At 41.9% G+C, this 23487-nt stretch overlaps 1 protein-coding gene across 1 annotated transcript in view; it reads left to right on the top strand.

Annotated features, from left to right (window-relative positions):
• The window catches only part of LOC123363732 (extracellular sulfatase Sulf-1), a 286538-nt gene that overhangs the window by 82958 nt on the left and 180093 nt on the right, over nucleotides 1–23487 (top strand). Inside the window, exon 3 of the mRNA XM_045005041.1 lies at nucleotides 22694–22806. The gene's annotated coding sequence lies outside the window, so the exon portion shown is untranslated. The remainder of the gene's footprint in view (nucleotides 1–22693; nucleotides 22807–23487) is intronic.

Raw genomic sequence — 23487 nt, 5'->3', positions numbered from 1 at the left:
TGTAAACACTTTCCTAATGATTTATTTAAAAAGGATCCTCCCTGTTTTAATAAGTAGGGCTGGCTGTGGTGAATAATCAGTGTACTGCTGTGTTTTGGTTAAAAATGAAAATGTCTCCTCTACAGAAAACCCCTTTCTAGACTTCTTTTTTCTTTCTCCACACCCATATCTAATCGAGAAGCAGAAATAACTTTCCAAAATACAGTAAATGTAGTAGGTGTGTCAAACATTTAGCTAATGGATCTGGCCATGGATTTACTGTAACAGCATTTGTTAATGAATGATGCCTATTTTTATTGGAGTGAAGTAACATTTAACCAGAGGTAATATATATGATAAACTTGCAACACTAGCTAACTGAAAAACACATGGGAACAGCATGTGTGCCAAGTCAAATAGAGTTTTATTAAATGCACCTGATTTTAAGCTACCTTTTAGTATCCCATTTAATAGCTTAATGAGAACCAGTTATAACACACATTTTTGTGTGTGTTATAGAATTCAGCAAGCTACAGATCTGACATGCATATCAATTTATACAGAGAGCATCAGAAATGAATATTGAGGGCCTGTACTGTAAATAAATATAGGAATTCTACGTGGCCTTCTATATCAACACAGTATTTTCACAATCTCTGAAAACATCTGAAGCAGAACCTATCAAAGCTTTCCTGAGACCTTTTAACATAAAGACTGTGTCATGAATTAAAGAGCTCAAGCTGTTGACTACAAATGAGGACTCTAGAATTACCAATGAAGAATAGTACCTATGAGTGACCATTCTTACATTAACATCTGCAGCCATTGAAATGACCACTTGCTCCTTGAAGGCAGGGGAGCAACCTATTATGGACATGTCCTAGTATCCTCTTTCAGCTGCCATTTCACTAAAGTGCCAGGTGCAAAAGATGTACTTTAAAGGAGACTATAGAAGAGAGTAATGGTCACAGTGATTACAAACTGATAATTGCTTACTCAGTATTTCCTCATTTCAGCCAACTGGCTGCTTCAGTAATTATTTTCCTGTTCTTTCTTGCTGTAAATGATGTGCCTGAAGTTGGGGACTGCAGCTCTTCTTTATAACTCTAAGCCTGTATTGAAATCCTGGAAATGTGCTCTATGAAAATCCTCTATGAGCGAAGAGGTGAAAACATTATCTAAAAGTTGTATCTGATTATGCAGTTGCAATCTTAATCCTGGAAACAGCTACACTTTGAAGTGTATAGTAACTTTTAGGTGACATAAAATTCTTCCCCCTCTCATATCCATGTACTTAAAAACCCAATAGATTTCTTGCTGAGTCTAGTGTGAGAAAAGATTTGACTTCAGACCATTAGCCACATTCTTAGTAACCTTATAGTTCTTAGTTCTGTTTGCAGATACGTAGGGATGATGGAGGTCACATAGCACCATACATATTGTAAAGTCAGCTACTGTGTCTGTAGCTATTGATGTATGTAGGATACAATAGAAAAGTATATGATATTCACAAAAGTGTCAGGGTGTTTTACATGTAAACAAATAATTGCGGGGGGTGCTGAAATATGGGGATTGGCACCTACAACTATGAAATCATTGAATGCTCTTAAAACAACGAAAAAGAAAATAAAGTGATTGTCACACCTCTTTATGCAATCTTTATTCCCTCAATTGGTTTAGTTGACTGTTAGTCTTTACTCACATGAGTAGTATCATATCTGATTGAATAGAGTTTGCAAGATCACACTCAAATTAACTGTATATCTATTTTATGTGGCCTCCAAAACTGTAGATTCAACCTTTTGGATTTTGCATGAAAGCAAAGTTCCATGGCATGGATTACTAAGAGTTTTCCTGTAGTTTCAAATTTATATTGAGGGTATACAAGTTAATGAAAGGGGCTAAAGGAAACAAAACCTACAATTCCCTTTTCTTGGAGCAGAGGAAAGTGAATTGTTTGAAGAGGCCAATTATGGCAGCTGAGATCAATATAGCATTAAAAATCAGAGAAAAAGGGCAAAATGGCAGATGATAGATTATCATATGAATTACATCTTTGCTTGAAGGAACAATTATCACAGCACCTGTTAAAAGCTTTCTTTAACTACTTCAGTACAGAAAACCTTCTACCAATGAACAAAAACCTCAATAATATTGATTTAAAAAACAGAGAAAATGCCTGTTGTGGTTAGAAATTGCAGACCAGTGTAACAGATAAACTACTCACTAAAATCTGGCAGATTGCAGGCATGGTGTCTATAAAATGAAACTGATCAAATTGTTTTTCAAAGATTGCGTCCTAGCAAATAATGCTATGAAATTCGTCAATGTTAGCCACAAAGCCAGTGATTTGTGTGAACCTATAGAGTAGGTTTTGATTGGAACTACTTACTTGTTACTGTAGAATAATTTGTAATAAGTATTACTTTCAGCAAATTAATTAAAATACTATACAAATCCCCCACAGCATCTGTAATCACAGATAACTCCCTTTCATAGAGATTCAGTCTAGGCACAAGCTAAAGACAGGGTTCTCTGCTGTTTGTGTTTGTGCTGGCCATTGAAACTTCAGATTGCCAGATTAATGAATACCTCCCCAGACAGAGGGAGGTATTCATGAATACCTTCTCTTCTCCACCCATCCCCCTGCTGTTCGACATCCTTAATAATCTTTTGCTCTGTACCTTTGCCCCATCTCATAAAAGACACATTAGAAATGGAAATCAGAACTACACGCAGTATTCAAGGTATGGGAGTACCATGGATTTATATAGTTGCATTATAATATTTTCTGTCTTATCTGTCTCTTACCTAATGGTTCCTAAAATTCTGTTAGCTTTTTTTGACTGACACTGACACTGAAATATTGAGTGGATGTTTTCAGAGAACACAACTCCAAAATCTTTCTTGAATGGTAACAGCTAGTTTAGACTCCATCATTTTGTGCATATAGTTGGAATTATTTTTTCTAATGTGCATTACTTTGAATTTATTAACGTTGAATTTCATCTGCCATTTTGATGCCCAGTTACCCAGTTTTGTGAGATCCCTTTGTAACTCTTCGCTGTCTGCTTTGGACTTAATTACCTTCAGTAAATTTGTATCATCTGCAAACTTTTGCCACCTGTTTTTCCAGATCATTTATGAATATGTTGAAAAGCGCTGGTCCCAGTTCAGATCCCTTTTGTTTTCTTCTTGTAACCAGTTACTGATCTCTCTTATCCCATGACTGCTTTCTTTGCATAAGAGCCTTTGGTGAGGGACCTTGTCAAAGGCTTTATAAAAATCCAAGTACACTATATCTTTAAAAAAGGGAAGAAGGAGGATCCGGGGAACTACAGGCCAGTCAGCCTCACCTCAGTCCCTGGAAAAATCATGGAGCAGGTCCTCAAGGAATCAATTTTGAAGCACTTAGAGGAGAGGAAAGTGATATGGAACAGTCAGCATGGATTCACCAAGGGCAAGTCATGCCTGACTAACCTAATTGCCTTCTATGATGAGATAGAATCATAGAATTCAAGATCAGAAGGGACCATTATGATCATCTAGTCTGACCTCCTGCAAGATGCAGGCCACATAAGCCGATCCACCCACTCCTTTAGCAAGCGACCCCTGCCCCATGCTTCGGAGGAAGGCGAAAAACCTCCAGGGCCACTGCCAATCTACCCTGGAGGAAAATTCCTTCCCGACCCCAAATATGGCGGTCAGCTGAACCCCGAGCATGCGGGCAAGACTCTCCAGCCATACCCTGTGGAAAAAGGTTAAGAATATCATATCATTGACCCATTGTACTATTTACCAGTGTGGCACTTAATTGACCTATTGACTAAGCCTGTTATCCTATCATACCATCTCCTCCATAAACTTATCTAGCTTAATCTTAAAGTCATGGAGGTCCTTCGCCCCCACTGTTTCCCTCGGTAGGCTGTTCCAGTATTGCACTCCCCTGATGGTTAGAAACCTTCGTCTAATTTCAAGCCTAAATTTCCTGACTGACAATTTATATCCGTTTGTCCTCGTGTCCACATTAGCACTGAGCTGAAATAATTCCTCTCCTTCCCTGGTATTTATCCCTCTGATATATTTAAAGAGTGCAATCATATCTCCTCTTATCCTTCTTTTGGTTAAGGAAAACAAACCGAGCTCCTCAAGTCTCCTTTCATACGACAGGCCTTCCATTCCTCGGATCATTCTAGTGGCCCTTCTTTGTACCCGTTCCAGTTTGAATTCATCCTTCTTAAACATGGGAGACCAAAACTGCACACAATACTCCAAATGAGGTCTCACCAACGCCTTATATAACGGGACTAGCATCTCCTTATCCTACTAGAAATACCTCGCCTAATGCATCCCAAGACCGCATTAGCTTTTTTAACGGCCACATCACATTGCCTACTCATAGTCATCCTACGATCAACCAGGACTCCTAGGTCCTTCTCCTCCTCCGTTACTTCCAACTGGTGCGTCCCTAGCTTATAACTAAAATTCTTTTTAGTCATCCCTAAATGCATAACCTTACACTTCTCACTATTGAATTTCATCCTATTACTAATACTCCAGTTTACAAGGTCATCCAAATCTCCCTGGAGGATATCCCGATCCTTTTCCGAGTTGGCAATACCTCCCAACTTGGTGTCATCCGCAAACTTTATCAGCCCACTCCTACTCTTGGTTCCCAGGTCAGCAATAAATAGATTGAATAAAATCGGACCCAAAACCGAACCTTGAGGAACTCCACTGGTAACCCCCCTCCAACCCGACAGTTCCCCCTTCAATACTACCCTCTGCAGTCTCCCCTTTAACCAGCTCCTTATCCACCTCTGGATTTTCATTTCAATCCCCATCTTTTCCAATTTAACCAGTAATTCCTCATGCGGTACTGTATCAAACGCCTTACTGAAATCCAGATATATTAGATCCACCGCATTTCCCTTGTCTAAAAAATCTGTTACTTTCTTAAAGAAGGAGATCAGGTTGGTTTGGCACGATCTACCTTTCGTAAATCCATGCTGTAATTTATCCCAGTTGCCATCGGCCTCATGCTCCGTAACCACTCTCTCTTTTAAAAAATTTTTCCATGATTTTGCCTACTACAGATGTTAAACTAACTGGCCTGTAGTTACCCGGGTCACTTTTTTTCCCCTTCTTGAATATAGGAACTACATTAGCTAATCTCCAGTCAAACGGTACAATCCCCGAATTTAGAGATTTATTAAAAATCATCGCTAACGGGCTAGCAATATCACTCGCCAATTCCCTTAATATTCTAGGATGAAGATTATCTGGGCCCCCCGATTTACTTCCGTTAAGCTGTTCAAGTTTGGCTTCTACCTCAGATACCGTAATGTCTACCCCCATATCTTCATTCCCATTGGTCCCTCTATCACTATTCCTTAGCCCTTCATTAGCCTCATTAAAGACCGAGGCAAAATATTCGTTCAGATATTGTGCCATTCCAAGATTATCCCTAATCTCCACTCCGTTTAAAGTTTTAAGCGGTCCCACTTCTTCTTTCTTGGTTTTCTTCCTATTTATATGGCTAAAAAACCTTTTGCTATTGGTTTTAATCCCCTTCGCTAGGTCCATCTCCACCCGTCGCTTTGCCTTTCTCACTGCTTCCCTACATCCCCTGACCTCAATAAGGTAGGTTTCTTTGCTGATCCCTCCCATTTTCCACTCCTGGTACGCTTTCTGTTTTTTCTTAATGACCCCTCTAAGACGCTTGCTCATCCAGCTCGGTCTAAAACTGCTACCTACGAGCCGTTTTCCCTTTCTCGGGATACATGCCTCTGACAACTCCTGCAACTTCAATCTGAAGTAACCCCAGGCGTCATCTGCCTTTAGATCCCTAAATATGTTAGTCCAGTCCACTTCCCTAACTAGTCGCCTTAATTTAGTAAAGTTAGCCCTTTTGAAATCGTAAACCCTAGTCTCAGATGCAATATTGATTATCCTCTCATTTATTTTGAAACGAATTAGCTCATGATCACTCGAGCCAAGGTTGTCCCCTACAACTATTTCCTCAACAAGGTCCTCGTTACTCACCAAAATCAGATCTAAAATGGCATCCCCCCTCGTCGGTTCAGCAACCACTTGATGAAGGAATTCATCAGCTATCACGTCTAGGAAAAGCTGAGCCCTATTATTATTACTAGCATTTGTTTCCCAGTCTATATCCGGGAAGTTAAAGTCCCCCATGATCAAGCAGTTCCTATTAGTATTTACCTCCTTAAAAACATTAAAGAGCTCTCTATCCATCTCCAAGCTAGATCCCGGTGGTCTATAGCACACCCCAATCGCTATCCCGGGTGAGGCTCTGGTAGTTTTCTTCCCCATTGTGACCATTGCCCAGACAGACTCCGTATTATCCATTGCATTGCTAGTTATTTCATTACATTTCACCTCATTATTGATATACAATGCTACTCCCCCATCTTTACCTTTGCATCAGTCTTTCCTAAACAGCACATACCCTTCCATACCTGTACTCCAGTCATGGCTACCGTTCCACCATGTTTCGGTTATTCCTACGATATCCGGTTTCAATTCTCGGACCAGGAGCTCCAGTTCCTCCATTTTATTACCTAAGCTTCTCGCATTGGTGAACAAACATCCTAATTTTTGCTGATGGGCTCCTCTCACTCTTTTCACCCAACTCGGTAGGGACACAGTACTACCAGTATGACCTGTAGATCTAGTATCCGTCCCCCCCCTCTTCCTTACACCTAACCGTCCCCCTCTGGCTATATCTGTTGTTATCTTGTTGTTCTCACTCCCAATGTATAAATTTGGCGTGGAGAGCACCAGGACCTCTCCCAACCGTCTCCCCCCACATAAATGGCTTTGTGGATGAGGGGAAAGCAGTGGATGTATTATTCCTTGACTTTAGCAAAGCTTTTGATATGGTCTCCCACAGTATTCTTGACAGCAAGTTAAAGTAGTATGGGCTGGATGAATGGACTATAAAGTGGATAGAAAGCTGGCTAGATCATCGGGCTCAACGGGTAATGATCAATGGCTCCATGTCTAGTTGGCAGACGGTATCAAGTGGAATGCCCTAAGGGTCGGCCCTGGAGCCGGTTTTGTTCAATATTTTCATTAATGATTTGGAGGATTGCGTGGACTGCACCCTCAGCAAGTTTGCAGATGACACTAAACTGGGAGGAGAGGTAGATATGCTGGAAAGTAGGGATAGGATACAGTGGGACCTAGACAAATTAGAGGATTTGGCCAAAAGAAATCTGATGAGGTTCAACAAGGACAAATGCAGAGTCCTGTACTTAGGATGGAAGAATCCCATGCACTGCTACAGACTAGGGACTGAGTGGCTAGGCAGCAGTTCTGCAGAAAAGGACTGAGAGGTTACAGTGGACGAGAAGCTGGATATGAGTCAACAGTGTGCCCTTGTTGCCAAGAAGGCTAACGGCATTTTGGGCTGTATAAGTAGGAGCATTGCCAGCAGATCAAGGGACATGATCACTCCCCTCTATTCGGCATTGGTGAGGCCTCATCTGGAGTACTGTGTCCAGTTTTGGGCCCCACACTACAAGAAGGATGTGGAAAAATTGGAAAGAGTCCAGCGGAGGGCAACAAAAATGATTAGGGGTCTGGAGCACATGATTTATGAGGAGAGGCTGAGGGAACTGGGATTATTTAGTCTGCAGAAGAGAAGAATGAGGTGGGATTTGATAGCTGCTTTCAACTACCTGACAGGGGGTTCCAAAGAGGATGGATCTAGACTGTTCTCAGTGGTAGCAGATGACAGAACAAGGAATAATGGTCTCAAGTTGCAGTGGAGGAGGTTTAGGTTGGATATTAGGAAAAACTTTTTCACTAGGAGGGGGTGAAGCACTGGAATGGGTTACCTAGGGAGGTGGTGGAATCTCCTTCCTTAGAGGTTTTTAAGGTCAGGCTTGACAAAGCCCTGGCTGGGATGATTTAGTTGGGAATTGGTCCTGCTTTGAGCAGGGGGTTGGACTAGATGACCTCCTGAGGTCCCTTCCAACCCTGATATTCTGTGATTCTATGATGTCCATTGGATCACCCTTGTCTGCACGTTAGTTTGATCATCTCAAATAATTCTAATAACTTGGTGAGGCATGATTTCCCTTTACAAAAACCATGTTGACTCCACCAATGAATCACGTTCATCTATGTGTCTGATCAAAATTCTGTTCTTTACTATAGGTTCAACCAATATGCCTGGTACTGAAGTTAGGCAATTTAGCTTCTCCACAATGGCCTTGTCTTCTTTGAGTCCTCCTTTAGCACCTCGATCGTCCACTGATTGTTTGGCTTCCTGCTTCTGATGTACTTAAAAAAATTGCTGTTAGTTTTTGAGTCTTTTGCTAGTTGCTCTTCAAATTCTTTTTTGGCCTGCCTAATTATACTGTTACACTTGATTTGCCAGAATATATGCTCCTTTCTATTTTCTTCAGTAGGATTTGACTTCTAATTTTTAAAGGGTGCCTTTTTGCCTCTAACTACCTCTTTTACTTTGTTGTTCAGCCATGGTGGCAGGGTTTTGGTCCTCTTACTAGTCTTTTTAATTTGGGGTATATATTTAATTTGAGCCTCTATTATAATGTTCTTTAAAAGTTTCCATGCAGCTTGCAGGCATTTCACTCTTGTAACTATTCCTTTTAATTACCATTTAACTAGCTTCCTCATTTTTGTATAGTTCCCCTCTCTGAAGTTAAATGCTGCTGTGGTGGGCTTCTTTGGTATTTCCCCACACCCAAGGGTATTAAATTTTTATATTATAATCACTATTACCAAGCTTCTGTCTGCCACATACTGTACCTTCCTTCTACCTGGCAACTGCTTTTAGTTTCTGTCCTGTTTTCCCTGCCCTATTATTCTTGAGGAGATGGCACATACTCAAAGATTGCTTGCTTGGGAATTTGAAAACTTTTCTGTGTAACGCTACTCTGTCGAAAAAGTATTTTCTGGAAAAGCAACTGGATTATTTTTGTCTCCACTAGACATGAACATATTTCAAGATCTTTCTTAGTTTTCCCGAATTTCTGGTTTTCTTTCCACAAGTTAGGCACTTTTTATTTAGGATTTTTGACTTTTAGAGTTTGCAAAAGCTTAGCTTTCTTCTGTATGCATCTTCTAGGGTGTATAACACCTGGTTTCTAGCATGTGCATCTGACTCTAGTTGCCCAGCTTAAATCATTTGAACAGATATCCAATTTTAAAAAAAAATCATAAGTAACTTGAGTGGGCTTTGAAGGACAATGGACTTAGGCTCCTAAATGATTTAGGCACTTCTACAAATTTTACCCACCATCTTGAATTTTTTCTTTACTGGGGATTGCTAAATTGTAGTCCATTAGTAAACACCTAACAAAAGGTTTCTAAATTATCTCTGCCTCCTGAAAATATGTACTGGAACATGAGAGTCCTGTGTACTGCGGCCAGTGTAACCGAGCCTTTAGTGTGGACTTAGAAATGTGCATTTGGCATGGCATCTTACTAGTACCCAGTACTCCCATTATAAAAGCCAATGAGTCCTATCCCTGGTCTGGAATGTGTGGTACTTGAGTTCTCTGTTCATCATGTTCATCAGGTAAACTAACAGAGGAAGGAAAACCATCTCTTTCCAAATGTCTGACTTATTTTATTGTGGCATAGGACATGAACACTCCTTATGTGGGTTTTAAATTAGCAGGAACATCCAACCGCTTTCTTTTACAATAAACTGTTTTGTGACCACAGCCATGTTTCCCACCCTCATGCAAGCCCATACTGCTACCGAGTTTGGCTATGTAATATTATGATGTAAAGAATAATGCTGCTGTGTGCAGTGGTCTTTTCAATAGGCAGTCAAAGCCTGGGAAGACTAAAATAATTCCCAATAACTAGGCCCTATAGGTTGATTTTGAAATTAAATCAGAAATTCCCTACTGAATTTACTGGCTAATCTTTATGAACCATCTGCCTGATACAACTTACCCTTTGGTCTAAGCACAGTGCATTTTTAACAAAAACTACTAGGTAGACTAACTTCTGTTAGTCTATAAGGTGCCACAGGATTCTTTGCTGCTTCTAGGGTTGGCCTAAATTTTAAAAAGTCCAATATTTCATAGATGTTTCATTTTTTTTCCTAAGCATGGGGCCTATAGTAATTATGACAATCCAGGGTTACAGATGGATACCAAACATTACCAATACAATTTTTTAAAACTCTCAAATTTTTAAAAATGTCTTATATTCTATATTTACCATGGTGTGCAATGTATACAATTTTTGTTAGCACTCCTTTGAGATGATGTGTAAAACTCAATCATTGCTTTACTACTCATAGGTCTTTTAATGTCTTATATGGCATCCATCACCATAGCGTCTGAATAATGTAGTCATCCCAAACGTATGTCAATAAGACCCTTATGCCATAGCCCTCCATTGTATGGGTGTGTATGTAATACTTACCTACAAAACTAATACGAGGAATCAACTATCAATTATAAGATACAATATAACGATACTTCAGTTGCTCAAACAATCTACACACTGAAAAGCTTCTAGTACTTGAATTTTTTTAATGTACTTTTCAAAAAATCAGAAAATATTAGTTGCACAATTTGAGGAAAGGAGGCAAAATGTTTCTTTTTATAAATTATGTTTCTTTCCTTCTCACACATACACAAATAAATAAATTGGGGATGAGAGGAGGTTTTCTTCAAGTAAGGGTGATGATAACTTTTCCCTTCGCAGATTTCACTCTCTTCAAACCCAAATGCTTGGCAACCGCCAGCACACAAGAGGTACTGAGCACTCAGTCTGTCCCCACCAAACTGGACATTATGGTCTGTCCCCACCATGCCATGAATAGTAAAGTAGATTCTGAGGTGATCATTGCTCTCTGTTTCCCACCTGCACTGGAAAGGGCATTAAATGTTACATAATGCCTGTTTCCTAGAAAGCAATGGTGTGATTGAAAATTGGGCCACTCATTTTTTATATGTGCCTCCAAAAGAGTTTTGGGGTTGCTGATCTTATATTATTTTGTGGCCTCAGCAGGATCCTGGAAAGATTAAAATTTGTTTAATCTGAGAATTTCTTCTCTATTTTAAACATCTTTTTTTAAAAAAAAAATCCCACTTCTCCACATAGCCATTGATTATGTATGACAATAGAATTTATTCTCTACTAATGCAGAGTAAGCAGCCAGCCATCAGAAGGACCTTGAATTGACTAGCACGCTCGGTATTCCAGTGCTACACTGACATCCTTGATGAATTTATTGTTGATATCAATAGGTCACAAAACGAGGTGACCAAGCCAAAAAGGTAGGGGCGTGCGGGTGTGTTTAATTTAGGTCCCTGGAATTAAAACCACAGGAAATAATTCAGTGTTTGTCAAATGGGGAAAAAATTTTCTGCTTTGTTTACAAGTTCTTAAGATGCACAGTAAACAATTGTCTTTCAAGTCAATCTGTAAAGAATTAGTTCAGAGAGCCCATATCTGTCTTCATCAGTACTCATTTTTATAGAAGGCATGGTTTTTCAAGAGAGGTGAAAACCCGCAGCTCCAGTTGAAGTCAATGAGAGCTGCTGGTTGTCAACACCATAGAAAAGCACTTTAGACAAATTCAGATAATGTCTCTGCCTTAAAAGAATTTGACAGTCTAGCTGACAACAAGGTACAACACACTGTTGTGCCGTCCCTTGAGCAATCCCAAAGGGAGGTTTTGTTGTGTTTTTTTTACTCAGGGAATCTGTACCCAGTTGCTCTGGGGAGGGAATCTGTACTTGTCACCATGTATGCTCCACAGTGTGTCAGTGGAACTCCACCACCTGGTGAGTTGAGAGGGGATGGAGTCAAGTCTAACCTGTGGACCATCCTTCCTCCCTTGTGTGACTAAGGGATGTAGCTGCTCTGTGCTTCCCACCACATGTAGGGAGCAGTGATATGGCACAAGGGAGTTAGAGGGTGCCTCATACACCCTCTACTTCCTTCCACTGGCACACAGGATGGGCCGTGATCTGGCCCAAAATAGCTTGGGATTAGGACGGTGGGATACAAGAACAGGTAACTAACAGTTCAGTTACCATGCATCTTGTTGATTCTAGGTGCAGCAAGTTGAATGGAAGAAGCTCCTGTCCCTTCTTTCTGAGTAGCTATGAATTGACACCAATTAATCTGTTATGCATAGATGAATCATTTCTTTCTTCCTTTGTAATAAACAGGATATATTACACAGGACTTTTATTTACAGCACATAGACAACTTGGGGACAAGAGGGAGGGAGTTTAGTAAAATATTTGGACATTCTGACAAACGGTTTCTCCATCAAATTGTAAAGGTGCCAATTCCCTTATATAGGTGATACTAGTAGCAATGCCTATCACGAAAGTTGCCTTACACTTTGTATTATAAGACCCTGCTTTCAGTGGCATTTAACTTTGCCAATTTTTAATCATTGAGGCTGAAAATTTCCATTTTGAGGGTCCATCTCGGGCTGAAATCTTTTGGAGGAAGCTTCAGCTAAAATAGATCAGCCATTTCTCTGGTAAGGGAAAAACATATTTTGCTCATGTTAAAAAAAAATTCTTATAATTGTTTCACTGAGATGCTTTGGATCAGGGACTTGAAATTTAGCAAAGATTTGCCTTGGGGTCAATGGCATGCTTTTTGCCATCCCTGAGATATCCCAAATTTGGCCAAATTATAAGCTTCTGAAGGCTTCAGTTGGCTCATGCTCAATAGAAGTTTGATAGAGGCCCTGGCAGGATTATTGTTTGTTTGAAGATTTCATCTGCAATGAGAGCTTGCTGCATCTCCATACTCTTCCTCCATGCACACTGGGCTGAGCATACACCATCCCAGGGCTTCGGGGGCTGAGCAGGACTTTCCATGCAATTGCCCTACCTGGCAGCTATACATTTTTGTGGCCTCAGATGGCAGATTTGAAAACAGGGATGCCTCTCCTGCAGGCATGCCATCTGTGAGAAAGAGGCAGATGCAGCCTGACTGAAATTCAGAGAGTTGAGGAGCAGTAGGGTACAGTAGGAGGTAGGAGGGATACAGGACAGGAACAGAGGGGGATCAGATAAGGTATCTGTGGGGATAATATATGGAGACTCAGAACAGACTGGAAATGAAAAAGGAGATCTTTTATTCCAGTACGGGTTTTCATAGAAAACTAATTAACCTCCATCTTTGGAAAAACTTACACACACACACCTGCCCCCTGGAGCATACTCAGTACATACAGACTTGGAACTTCTAAGGCTGTGTCTATACAGCAATTAAACACCTGCTCCTGACTCAAGTCAGCTGACTTGGTCTGTAAAAATGTTGTGCAGATGTTTGGGCCCATGCTGGAGTCTGAGCTCTGGGGCCCTGCAAAGGGGGAGGTCCCAGAGCCCAGTCGCCAACCTAAGCCTGAATATCTACACAGCAATTTTTAGCTCCACAAGCCCAAGTTAGCTGACCTGGGCCATCTATGGCCATGTCATGCATCTTTTATTCTACTGTAGACATATCCTAACAGTAAATAGCTTTCCTCACATTGGCCACCAGATGTCAATAAGCATAACAAAAATACCTACAACATTACTGTCGCAATCCGATACGAAGTTATGGCTTTGAATGGCCAATTGTCGGTCCACGGCCATCTTGTCCTGTTAAAAGGACAGGACTGCCTCCATCTTGGACCAGGTTCTTGTTGTATAGGAGAGGGCAGAGACTCAATCCTACCCAGCAACACTGGCTGTGTATGTTCTCCTGTTTTCTCTTTTTTCTCTCTCTCCTGCTGGGCCATCTAAAGGTCAGGCTAGTTCTGTGTGTGAAGGCCTGGTTCTGCCCGGCAACCTGTTTTTTGGGCCGGTCGTCTGGAGGTCAGGTTAATCCTGCCCAGCGACTCACTTTCCCGCTCTTTTTGGACCCAGTCATCTAAGGGTCAAGCTTGTTTACTTGTCAACTCCAGTGTGCCGTGTGCAAATCCTGCTGACGTGGGGTGGCAACGGCTCGGAGCCTGGAGGGAGGAGGGACCAGGGAGCCAATCAGATGCTGACACGAGGGAGTGAGACCTTTCCATAAAACTAGGTTTCCCCCCAAAATTTGTGTGGAGCATCCGCGTGTTAGCTGAAGGACCTAATCACTCTTTCGGCCAGGGTCTCCTCACGGTAAAGCGCGCTCGTGTCGTATCGTTTGGATTCATTGTCGTTTGGACCCGATCCCTGTCAGCTCATCATGCTTCTGGTGTCTGTTCTGCTGGTCAGCTGCGCCTGGAGTGCGGTATTTGCTTTTTGATATCTGACAGTTAGCTCATCTAGCCTCTTATTTTTCCCCTCCCTAACTCTATACCAAGTATCTATTCAGGATATCAGGATTGTATTAATGAGCTCAGAATTGCACAATTGCTTAGCTAGCTTGTATAGTTGTTCTAGTTGTTAGTGAATTGTTAACTGCAAACTGTTTTATGCGTATGAATCACTGCTCTGTCTTTGTCCGGAGTGCATGAATCTGGGAGCTGTCTCCACCTGGGGATTAGCTGACCAAGGGGTTCCTGTCCCCGTGGTCTGTGTGAGTGGAATCTGCCCAACTGCAGCCGCACCACACTCTGGGTTTACCCTTAGTGTGAAAGCAAGGGTGGCTGAGGCAGTGGACCGTGGGTCTCTGTTCTGTGTTGCACCGGGTACCGCCCTGACGAACCCGATTCCTATCTTGTAAGATTGGTGTGTCTGCCTATTTGGTGTGGTGTGGTGAGCAGTATAAAGTGTATTATTACTGTGTTTTGGGGTGTGTTTGTACTTTTGATACCATCCCAACCAAAGTTGCCTACTCCCCCGGCCCAAGTTGTAATTATCCCCCAAATAAACGCAGCCACTTGGCTTTTCACTGTTATTCTAGTCCTGCCTGTTTTTCCTCACTCAATACCAAGTTTAACGGACCGCAATCTATTTCGGACAATTACAGCTGGAGGGAAGGGTAACAGGAGCTGGGCGGGGAAGGCAGACTAGAGTTGTGTAGGGAGGGGGTTGATGGAAGCAAAGGAAGCCTGGGGGATGGGGGCAGAAGGGTTTATAACCACTAGAGTACTCGAGGACTTGAAACAGAACCCAAGATTCCTGAATCTCAACTTTCCTGTGCTGTCTAAAAAATATCCGTGAACTCCTCTGGAAAATGTGTCCCATCTCCCTTTACTGGCTAGGGCACAGCGAGCATAATAGCCTAGTACTGCTGCTGTTACTCTTAGTTCAAATGGTAGAGATTTGTGCTGTGGATTCAAATGTCCCTAACCTGCTGATGATAAACCACGTGTGACGTCAATATGATTTTACAGAATGGAATTTGCTTGTTCCCTTTGCTTGTTAAAAAATCTTAAGAAATTATATACAAAAATATTAAAAGACATTAAATTGCAAGATCAGTTACTCAAAAGCTAGAAATGTCACAGTGAAAGTTGCCCATTTAATCTCATTTGGGCCCACTTTTTTTTCTATTTTTATCAACAGGAACTCTACATCATTAAGTGCACATGATTAATGGCAACCTTAATTCTGACGTTTCCTGACATTATTTTTTTTCAGTGCTTGACTTTGCAACGTAATGTTCTTTTAATATAGCTTTTTCGTATGTAATCCTAGGATAGAATATATTGCAAATTGCCTGTTTCTTTATCAAAAGTAGTAGCCCAGCCCAGCCCAAATGTCCTTCCTCAAGCAAATATGCCACTGAAGTCACTTGCTTGAGGAAGGGATGCATGAATAGGCCCTCTTTTATTTATTTACCATTAATCAGTTTTGGAATAATCTGTGGGTCAAATTCAATCCCCACACAGTGGTAAGACTTAGGTTCCATGAGCAGTAGCCAGTGGAATCCCTAGCAGGATGGTTAGGGAAGGCCAGGGTAGGCTCCAGAGGGATGGGGCCACTGGTGGCAATGCAAACGCATGGATGCACAGATGTCCCTGGAATAAGGCAGAAATCTTCATGTTTAAGGGGCCAACCCCCCCTGCCTCTGCCACTACAGAGGATGTGAGGGAGATTCCCACACCTGAGCCATTCTTTTTAGGTGACAAATCTGATGAACTGTCCCAGATTGAGATGTCAGTAGAGGTGATTTGGGAACAAATCAATAAATTAAGGAGTAACAAGTTACCAGGACAATACATGATTCACGCAAGAGTTCTGAAGGAACACAAATATGAAATTGCAGAACAATTAACTGTACTATGTAACCCATCACTTTAATCAGCTTCTGTACAGGATGACTGGAGGATAGCTAATGTGACACCATTTTAAAAAAAATGTTCCTGAGGTGATCCTGGCAATTACAGGCTCATAAACCTAACTTCAGTACCAGGCAAATTGCTGGAAACTATAGTAAAGAACAGAATTCTCAGAAACATAAATGAATAGGATTTGTTGGTGGAGTCAACATGGCTTTTGTAAAGGGAAATCATGCCTCAACAATCTATTAGAATTCTTTGAAGAGGTCAAACAAACATGTGGACAAGGGTGATCCAGTGGATATAATGTACTTGAACTTTCAGAAAGCCTTTGACAAGGTCCACAAAAACAACGCGGAGTCTGGTGGCACCTTAAAGACTAACTGATTTATTTGGTCATAAGCTTTTGTGGGTAAAAACCCACTTCTTCAGATGCATGGAGTGAAAATTACAGATGCAGTCATAAATATAGGTCAGGCTTGACGAAGCACTGGCTGGGATGATTTAGTTGGGGATTGGTCCTGCTTTGAGCAGGGGGTTGGACTAGATGACCTCCTGAGGTCCCTTCCAACCCTGGTATTCTATGATTCTATAATATACTGACACATGAAGTCAATCTGTTTCCTCACTTCCCCAGGTAGGTATTGTAGTTTTAAGAATGCTTGATAAAGATCTTGTAGGTGTTTGTCTCTGTCTGAGTGAGTGGAGCAAATTCTGTTGTATCTTAGGGCTTGGCTGTAGATAATGGATCGTGTGATGTGTCCTGGATGGAAGCTGGAGGCATGTAGGTAAGTATAGCGGTCAGTAGGTTTCTGGTATAGGGTGGTGTTTATGTGATCATCACTTATTTGCACTGTAGTGTCCAGGAAGTGGATCTCTTGTGTGGCAATATATTTATGCCTGCATCTGTAATTTTCACTCCATGCATCTGAAGGAGTGGGTTTTTTACTCATGAAAGCTTAAGCCCAAATAAATGTTAGTCTTTAAGGTGCCACCGGACTCCTCGTTGTTTTTGTGGATACAGACTAACACAGCTACCCCTCTGATATTTGACAAGGTCCCTCACCAAAGGTTCTTAAACAAACTAAGCACTCATGTGATAAGAGGGAAGGTCCTCCCACGGATCAGTAACTTGTTAAAAGACAGGAAACAAAGGGTAGGAATAGTCAGTTTTCAGAATGGAGAGAGGTGAATAGTGGTGTCCCCCAGGAATGTGTACCGGGGCCAGTGCTGTACAACACAAAACCCCACATGCCCAGGGAAATGCTGTGATGGAGACAGTTTCCTGTCACCTACATAGAAATAACTCATGCAGGAGATTATTCAGCTTTACTCAATACTCCTTGCTTAAACCACATACTTATTCTCTCAATAAGGAGTGCTGTACGAGATTCATTTTAAGATACTGAACCAGATCCTTAGCTGCTGTAAATTGGCATAGTGCTACTGAAATCAATGGAACTATGCCAATTTATATCAGTTAAGGATGTGGGCCATTATGTTTACAAACACTTCTTGCATTAGACTGTATGTAAAGTTGGATTATCAAGTGAAAGTACTGTAAAATAGCTTGCCTGTGTCATTAAACATAGACGGAAACTTTTACCATCTAATTTAATTTTATGTAGTGCAATTAATGAAGAGAATCGGTTTACTTAATAGATGCATAAAATCAGTGATACATAATCATTGAAATAATGCTATGGTCTTTGATAAAGCTTTCATACTTGTATCAAAAACCATATGATTTTGTGATCACTCCTGTTTACTAGAAAAACTGAAGAGACTGAGAGGTTTAAAATACAAAAAGTTTTTTGTTTAATTTTTATAAATATGTGGAAATGGCTGTATTTGGAAATTTAGATTGAAGTGTAATATTAGAAACAGTAACAAATAAATGGCTCACACTTTAGATACAGCTTGCAATCTGATCCTTAAAATAGTCTCTCATTGTAAGATTAATGTATAGCAAATATTTGTTGTCAGATGGGACTATTTCCAGTAAATGGTCTTGTCTGCATTAGCAAACTTCAGAGCCATAAATCACCACTGGTAGTAGCAATGGTGGAAGCTGTACTATGATACTCAGGGAGTTGTACCACCCTTGGTGAAGCTGCACTGGTGATGAAGGGCTGATAAGAACTTTGTTCATGTAGTTGCAGTCATGAGGGTGAAGACACTCATTAAAATAATCTTAAAGATTATCATCTTGGGTTTTGCTCTTCAGCTGGAAGTGGTAATAACACATTTTTGTCCACCCTGCAATCTAACTTTGGAGCGAGATGTGAGCCACACACTATGCACCTACTCTGTCCTTTTCTTCTGCAAAAGACGTAGCTGCTATTTCTGCTTCATGGGCAACTTCCTGAGTTTGGGCACATGTGTTTTCTGGTATGTAAATTGTTTTCCTTCCCTTATTAAGATATTGACATGAATGTTGCTGGAGGATTGAAGAAAGGCTTAAATATTGAAATGAACCAGCCACCCTTGGGACTTAATGTTCTTATCTTAATTTTGTTTTGTTTTGTTAGTGAAGACTACAAGCAGCAGGGGATATGTAGTCCTGGAAATTACTATCAGATGAAATGTTTCCACAGCATTGAGATGTATTTAGTGCTAAGGAAGGGTTTAGGACTCATTTATTGTTTGTTGGTGGTGAAAGATACCATTTTTTCCCCCTTACACCAAAAAAATGGCTTTTGAATACTTCCACATGGCTATTCTCAGGGAAATTCTTTGCTGTGTTCTCACTTCAAATGCCTAATGACAAAAGGAGGCGGGATTATAAATATTCCCATCCTCTAGCATTATGTTCACTAAGGTATTGAAGTGGATAAACTGATCACTTTCATGTTCCTTATTGTCACAGGCATGTTCTATGCAAGAGAAAAGGGAAGGGTTGGGGGTATGAAGTTGAACTGCCTAGCTCCAAAGAAGCTACTGCAGTCTGTATATTGGATGAGGGAAGAGAGAACCAGGGATCAATTTGGGATTCTGTGAAGACTAGAAGCCTGTTGGAGAGTCTGGAGATCTTCAAATATCCATGTTTTTATATTAGATTTTCTAATTGAATTCATATGAAGAAAATGGCTCTGAAATTGCTTTTTCGACCAGCTATGGTGTTTTCAATGTGCAATTCACAGCTTTGTAAAGCAGCAGGAAAAACGTTGGGATGCCTAGAGCCTCAAAAGTTCTATGGTATATTCAGGGGCGGCTCTAGGATTTGCGCCGCCCCAAGCAGGGCGGCACGCCGCGGGGGGCGCTCTGGCGGTCGCCGGTCCCGCGGCTCCGGTGGACCTCCCGCAGACGTGCCTGCGGAGGGTCCGCTGGTCCCGCGGCTCCAGTGGACCTCCCGCAGGCATGCCTGCGGATGCTCCACCGGAGCCGCGGGACCAGCGGACCCTCCACAGGCACGTCTGCGGGTGGTCCACCGGAGCCACCTGCCGCCCTCCCGCGGGACACCTGGTGCGCTGGGGTCTGGAGCTGGCCCTGGGTATATTCAAACCAATTTCTCTTCTATTTTATTTTATTTTATTTTAGGCTTATTGTTTTCTCTCTCTCTCCTTTGCCCCTTCATGCTTCTAGAGCAGGGGTGGCCAACCTGAGCCTGCGAAGGAGCCAGAATTTACCAATGTACATTGCCAAAGAGCCACAGTAATACGTCAGTAGCCCTCCTCCCAAAAGCTCCCCACCCTGCCCCACTCCCAACACATCCCACCCACTGGCAGCCCCGCCAATCAGCGCCTCCCTCTCCTTCCCTGCACATCCTGATCAGCTGTTTCATGGTGTGCAAGAGGCTTGCGGGGGGAGGAGTGAGGGCATAGCAGGCTCAGAGGAGGGGGGCAGGAAGGGGTGGAGTGGGGGCAGGGCCTGTGGCAGAGCCAGGGGTTGAGCAGTGAGCACCCCTGGGCACACTGGAAAGTTGGCGCCTATAGCTCCAGTCCCGGAGTCGGTGCCTATACAAGGAGCCGCACATTAACTTCTGAAGAGCCACAGGTTGGCCACCCCTGTTCTAGAGCCACGTTTCTCACCCAATTCCAGCAGAATATCATTCCCTCCTCTCCCCCTCCCCCCCATGCTGTTCTGTCTGCTGTACTTCTGGTGGCAGGCGCATTTCTCTTCTGCAGGCCTCATGACTTCAGGCTCTCCTCCCTGTCTTCAGGGTTCTAGACCCAGTCCTGTAGAGGGCTGGAGTGAGGTGGGGGTTATTCAGCAAAGTGGGCAGCTACTCAGTACCCTATGAGATTGGAGATCAAGCTGTACAGAGGTCACCCCCCCCCCAAAGAAAAGAAGAGCTGGTGCCCTCTTCATTTTCAGGTCAGGGCTGGGAGGAGGGAGAGAGGTTCCAACACCAGACTTTAACCTCCAACACATGCCTCCAGAAATGGCCAGCTCACCATGCTGAGCACAGTGCCTATGTAGGCCCTAATCCAGCAGTCCATCCCTGTTCCCTATTCAGCAAAACAGATGTTTAATGTTAAGCAAGCTTTACTGAAAAGAGATGGGTTTAAGTATGTGCTTAAATGCTTTTCTGTAGGAGGGCCATAGTGTGGTTGTGGGCCATGTCCCTGCTGAGTGTATACACATTTCCCCTACACATCTATCTCCATGCCACTTAAGGACCGGAAGGATTGAGCTCCCTCTGTACTAAGCCATTTTTGCTCTTACTGCAGCTAGTCAGCATACTGTCTCTAGATGAGCAGCAAAGAATCCTGTGGCACCTTATAGACTAACAGACGTTTTGCAGCATGAGCTTTCGTGGGTGAATACCCACTTCTTCAGATGCAAGTCTTGACTTGACTTGTCTCTAGATGGCTTCTCATCACTAACAATTACCATTTCTTGCCTCACTACCCTCCTCTTCTTTCATTGCCATTGGGTTCTATACTAACAAGTTACAGGGTCACTTCTCCTCTTTTTGCTTCAGCTACCTATCGAGAGCTATAGCACCTAGAAACAAAACTTTCAAAGAACTATTGCTGCTTGTCATAGATACATAGAGTTTAAGGCCAGAAGGACTCATTAGATCATCTAGTCTGACCTGTATAAAACGGACCATTATACTTCACTGAATTGCCCTGTATTGAGCCCAGTAACTTGTCTGACTAAAGCATATCTTCCAGGCAGGCATCTGGTCTTGATCTGAAGACTCCAAGAGATGGAGAAGCCATCATTCCCATTGGTACTTTGTTCCAGTGGTTAATGACCATCACTGTGAAAAATATGTGCCTTATTTCTGATTTAAATTTGTCTGGGTTCATCTTCCTGCCATTGGTTCATGTTGAGCCTTTCTTTGATAATTAAAAGAGCTCTTTAGTACCTGATGTGTTCTGGCCATGAAAGTACCTATATACTGTTACCAAATCACTTCTCAATCAGGTTGATAAACTAATCAGATTGAGCTCTTTAAGGGTACGTCTACCCTGCAAAAAAAAGACCCTTGGCAGTGAGTCTCAGAGCCCGGGTCAACTGATTCAGGCTAACGGGGGCAAAAATAGCAGTGTAGACATTTGGGTTTGGGCTGGACCTCGTCTTTAACACCTGTCCCACTCACTAGGTTTCAGCATCCAGACTCCAGCCAAGCCTGAATGTCTACACTGCTTTTTTTTTTTTGGTTCTGTAGTGTGAGCCTGTGTTAGCCGATCTGGCTCTGAGGGTATGTCTACACAAGGATTAAAAACCTGTAGCAGGCCCGGGTCAGCCTGTTTGGGCAGACTTGGGCTCGTGGGGCTGAATAATTGCTGTATAGACATCCGGGCTCTGGCTGGAGCCTAGGAGTGTGGGGGTCTGGGAGTGTGGAGGGTACCAGAGCTCAGGCTCCACGCCCACTTCCTTGGTCTTTTATGCCTGTGTAGATGTACCCTGAGGCTTCCTGATGCTTGTCTTTTTTTTTTCTTTTTTTTTTCTTTTTTTTCCTGTGTAGACATACGTACCCTAAGTCTCTCACTGCAAGGTATTTTCTCTAGCCCTCCAATCATTTTTTGTGTTTCTTTTCTGCATCCTCTCCAACTTCTCCATATTTTTTTAAATGATCATCCTCAAAGCATTTTACAAATATATACTATAGTTATGAATAACCTGGGCCAAGATTTTCAGAAGTGACCAGTGATTTGGGGTGCTTCAAATTTTTTGGGTGCCCAACCTGAGAAACTTTAAGGGTACCTGATCTCCAGGTGCTGCATGTACATATATACATGCTTTTCCTTCTAAAAGACAGCAGTCACCTATGGTACAGAGAATAGTAACCAAAAAGTGCTTAGCACAAAAGTAAAGCCAGAGAAGGAGGAGAATGTTTGGCTTAAGACACCAGGACAAACAGCTGTTCTTATTAAAGAACACATGGTGCTCTTCAGGTTTTCATAGCCGGGACGTTTTTTTTTTAAGCTTGCATATGAAAGACTCAAACACAGCAATCATGGATGTATGTAATTCCGCCTCCCCCCCCCCCCCAGCTTGATCCTGAATTTAAATCATAATGCTGAATTTGTGACGTCACTCTCAATCATTTCCACATGGCTTCTTTTGTAGGATCAAAAAGAAGGTGAAGTTCTCTTGTGTCAGGCGAAAAGCTGCTTTTTTGGACAGAAAGATCATTCTGAGTAATTCATAATAATAGCAGGGAGACTACAAATCAAATACAGGTAAATTTATTTTTTCTTTAAATATTTACTTTCCTTGAGTTCCCACAATAGGAGAAGGGTTCAGTTTTAAAGGCATTGTACTGTTGAGTAGAACCCAGACCTTCAAAAGCTGTGGTTGCTTTAGAAAAATGTTAAACCTATAATATTTTGAATGGATTACAAATTCTCAAAACAAGCTTCTAATAAATAAACCTCAGTCACAAACAGGGCACGATAATAGCACATTTGGTTACACAGCCTCATACTTCCATTTTCTCTGGTATGCTAGCTTTCTAAAGGTAGCGTTTTGGCTCTGATTGAATGAAAGGGCAAAGGTTACAGAATGTGAGGCTTTGGTAGCTAGAAGAGAGAACAGCTATTACAATGGTGGGGAAATGCAAGCCACTAGCTCTGAACCTACAGAGTGGTGTGTGAAATTGACAAGTAGGAAGAGGATGTCATTTTATGAGTGGCCAGGAAATGAACTATGTGTCCAAGTATTTCTATTTACTCTATAATCGTTGCAAATATTGTAGAGATATTTAATACTAAGAAATTATTAATATAATTCTTTTGTTCAATATGGCAACAATGGGAAAGGGGGCATTTGGGAGCTGGGCGTTGTGTGTAAATGCTTCTATTGGATTTTCTAACGCAGCTTCTGGCAACTTATGTTAAAAATATTGTAACCAAAAGGCAATG

This window comes from Mauremys mutica, chromosome 2, assembly GCF_020497125.1.
Source record: "Mauremys mutica isolate MM-2020 ecotype Southern chromosome 2, ASM2049712v1, whole genome shotgun sequence".
In the NCBI taxonomy this organism is placed as follows: domain Eukaryota; kingdom Metazoa; phylum Chordata; order Testudines; family Geoemydidae; genus Mauremys; species Mauremys mutica.
This window is presented reverse-complemented; position numbering and strand designations above follow the sequence as displayed.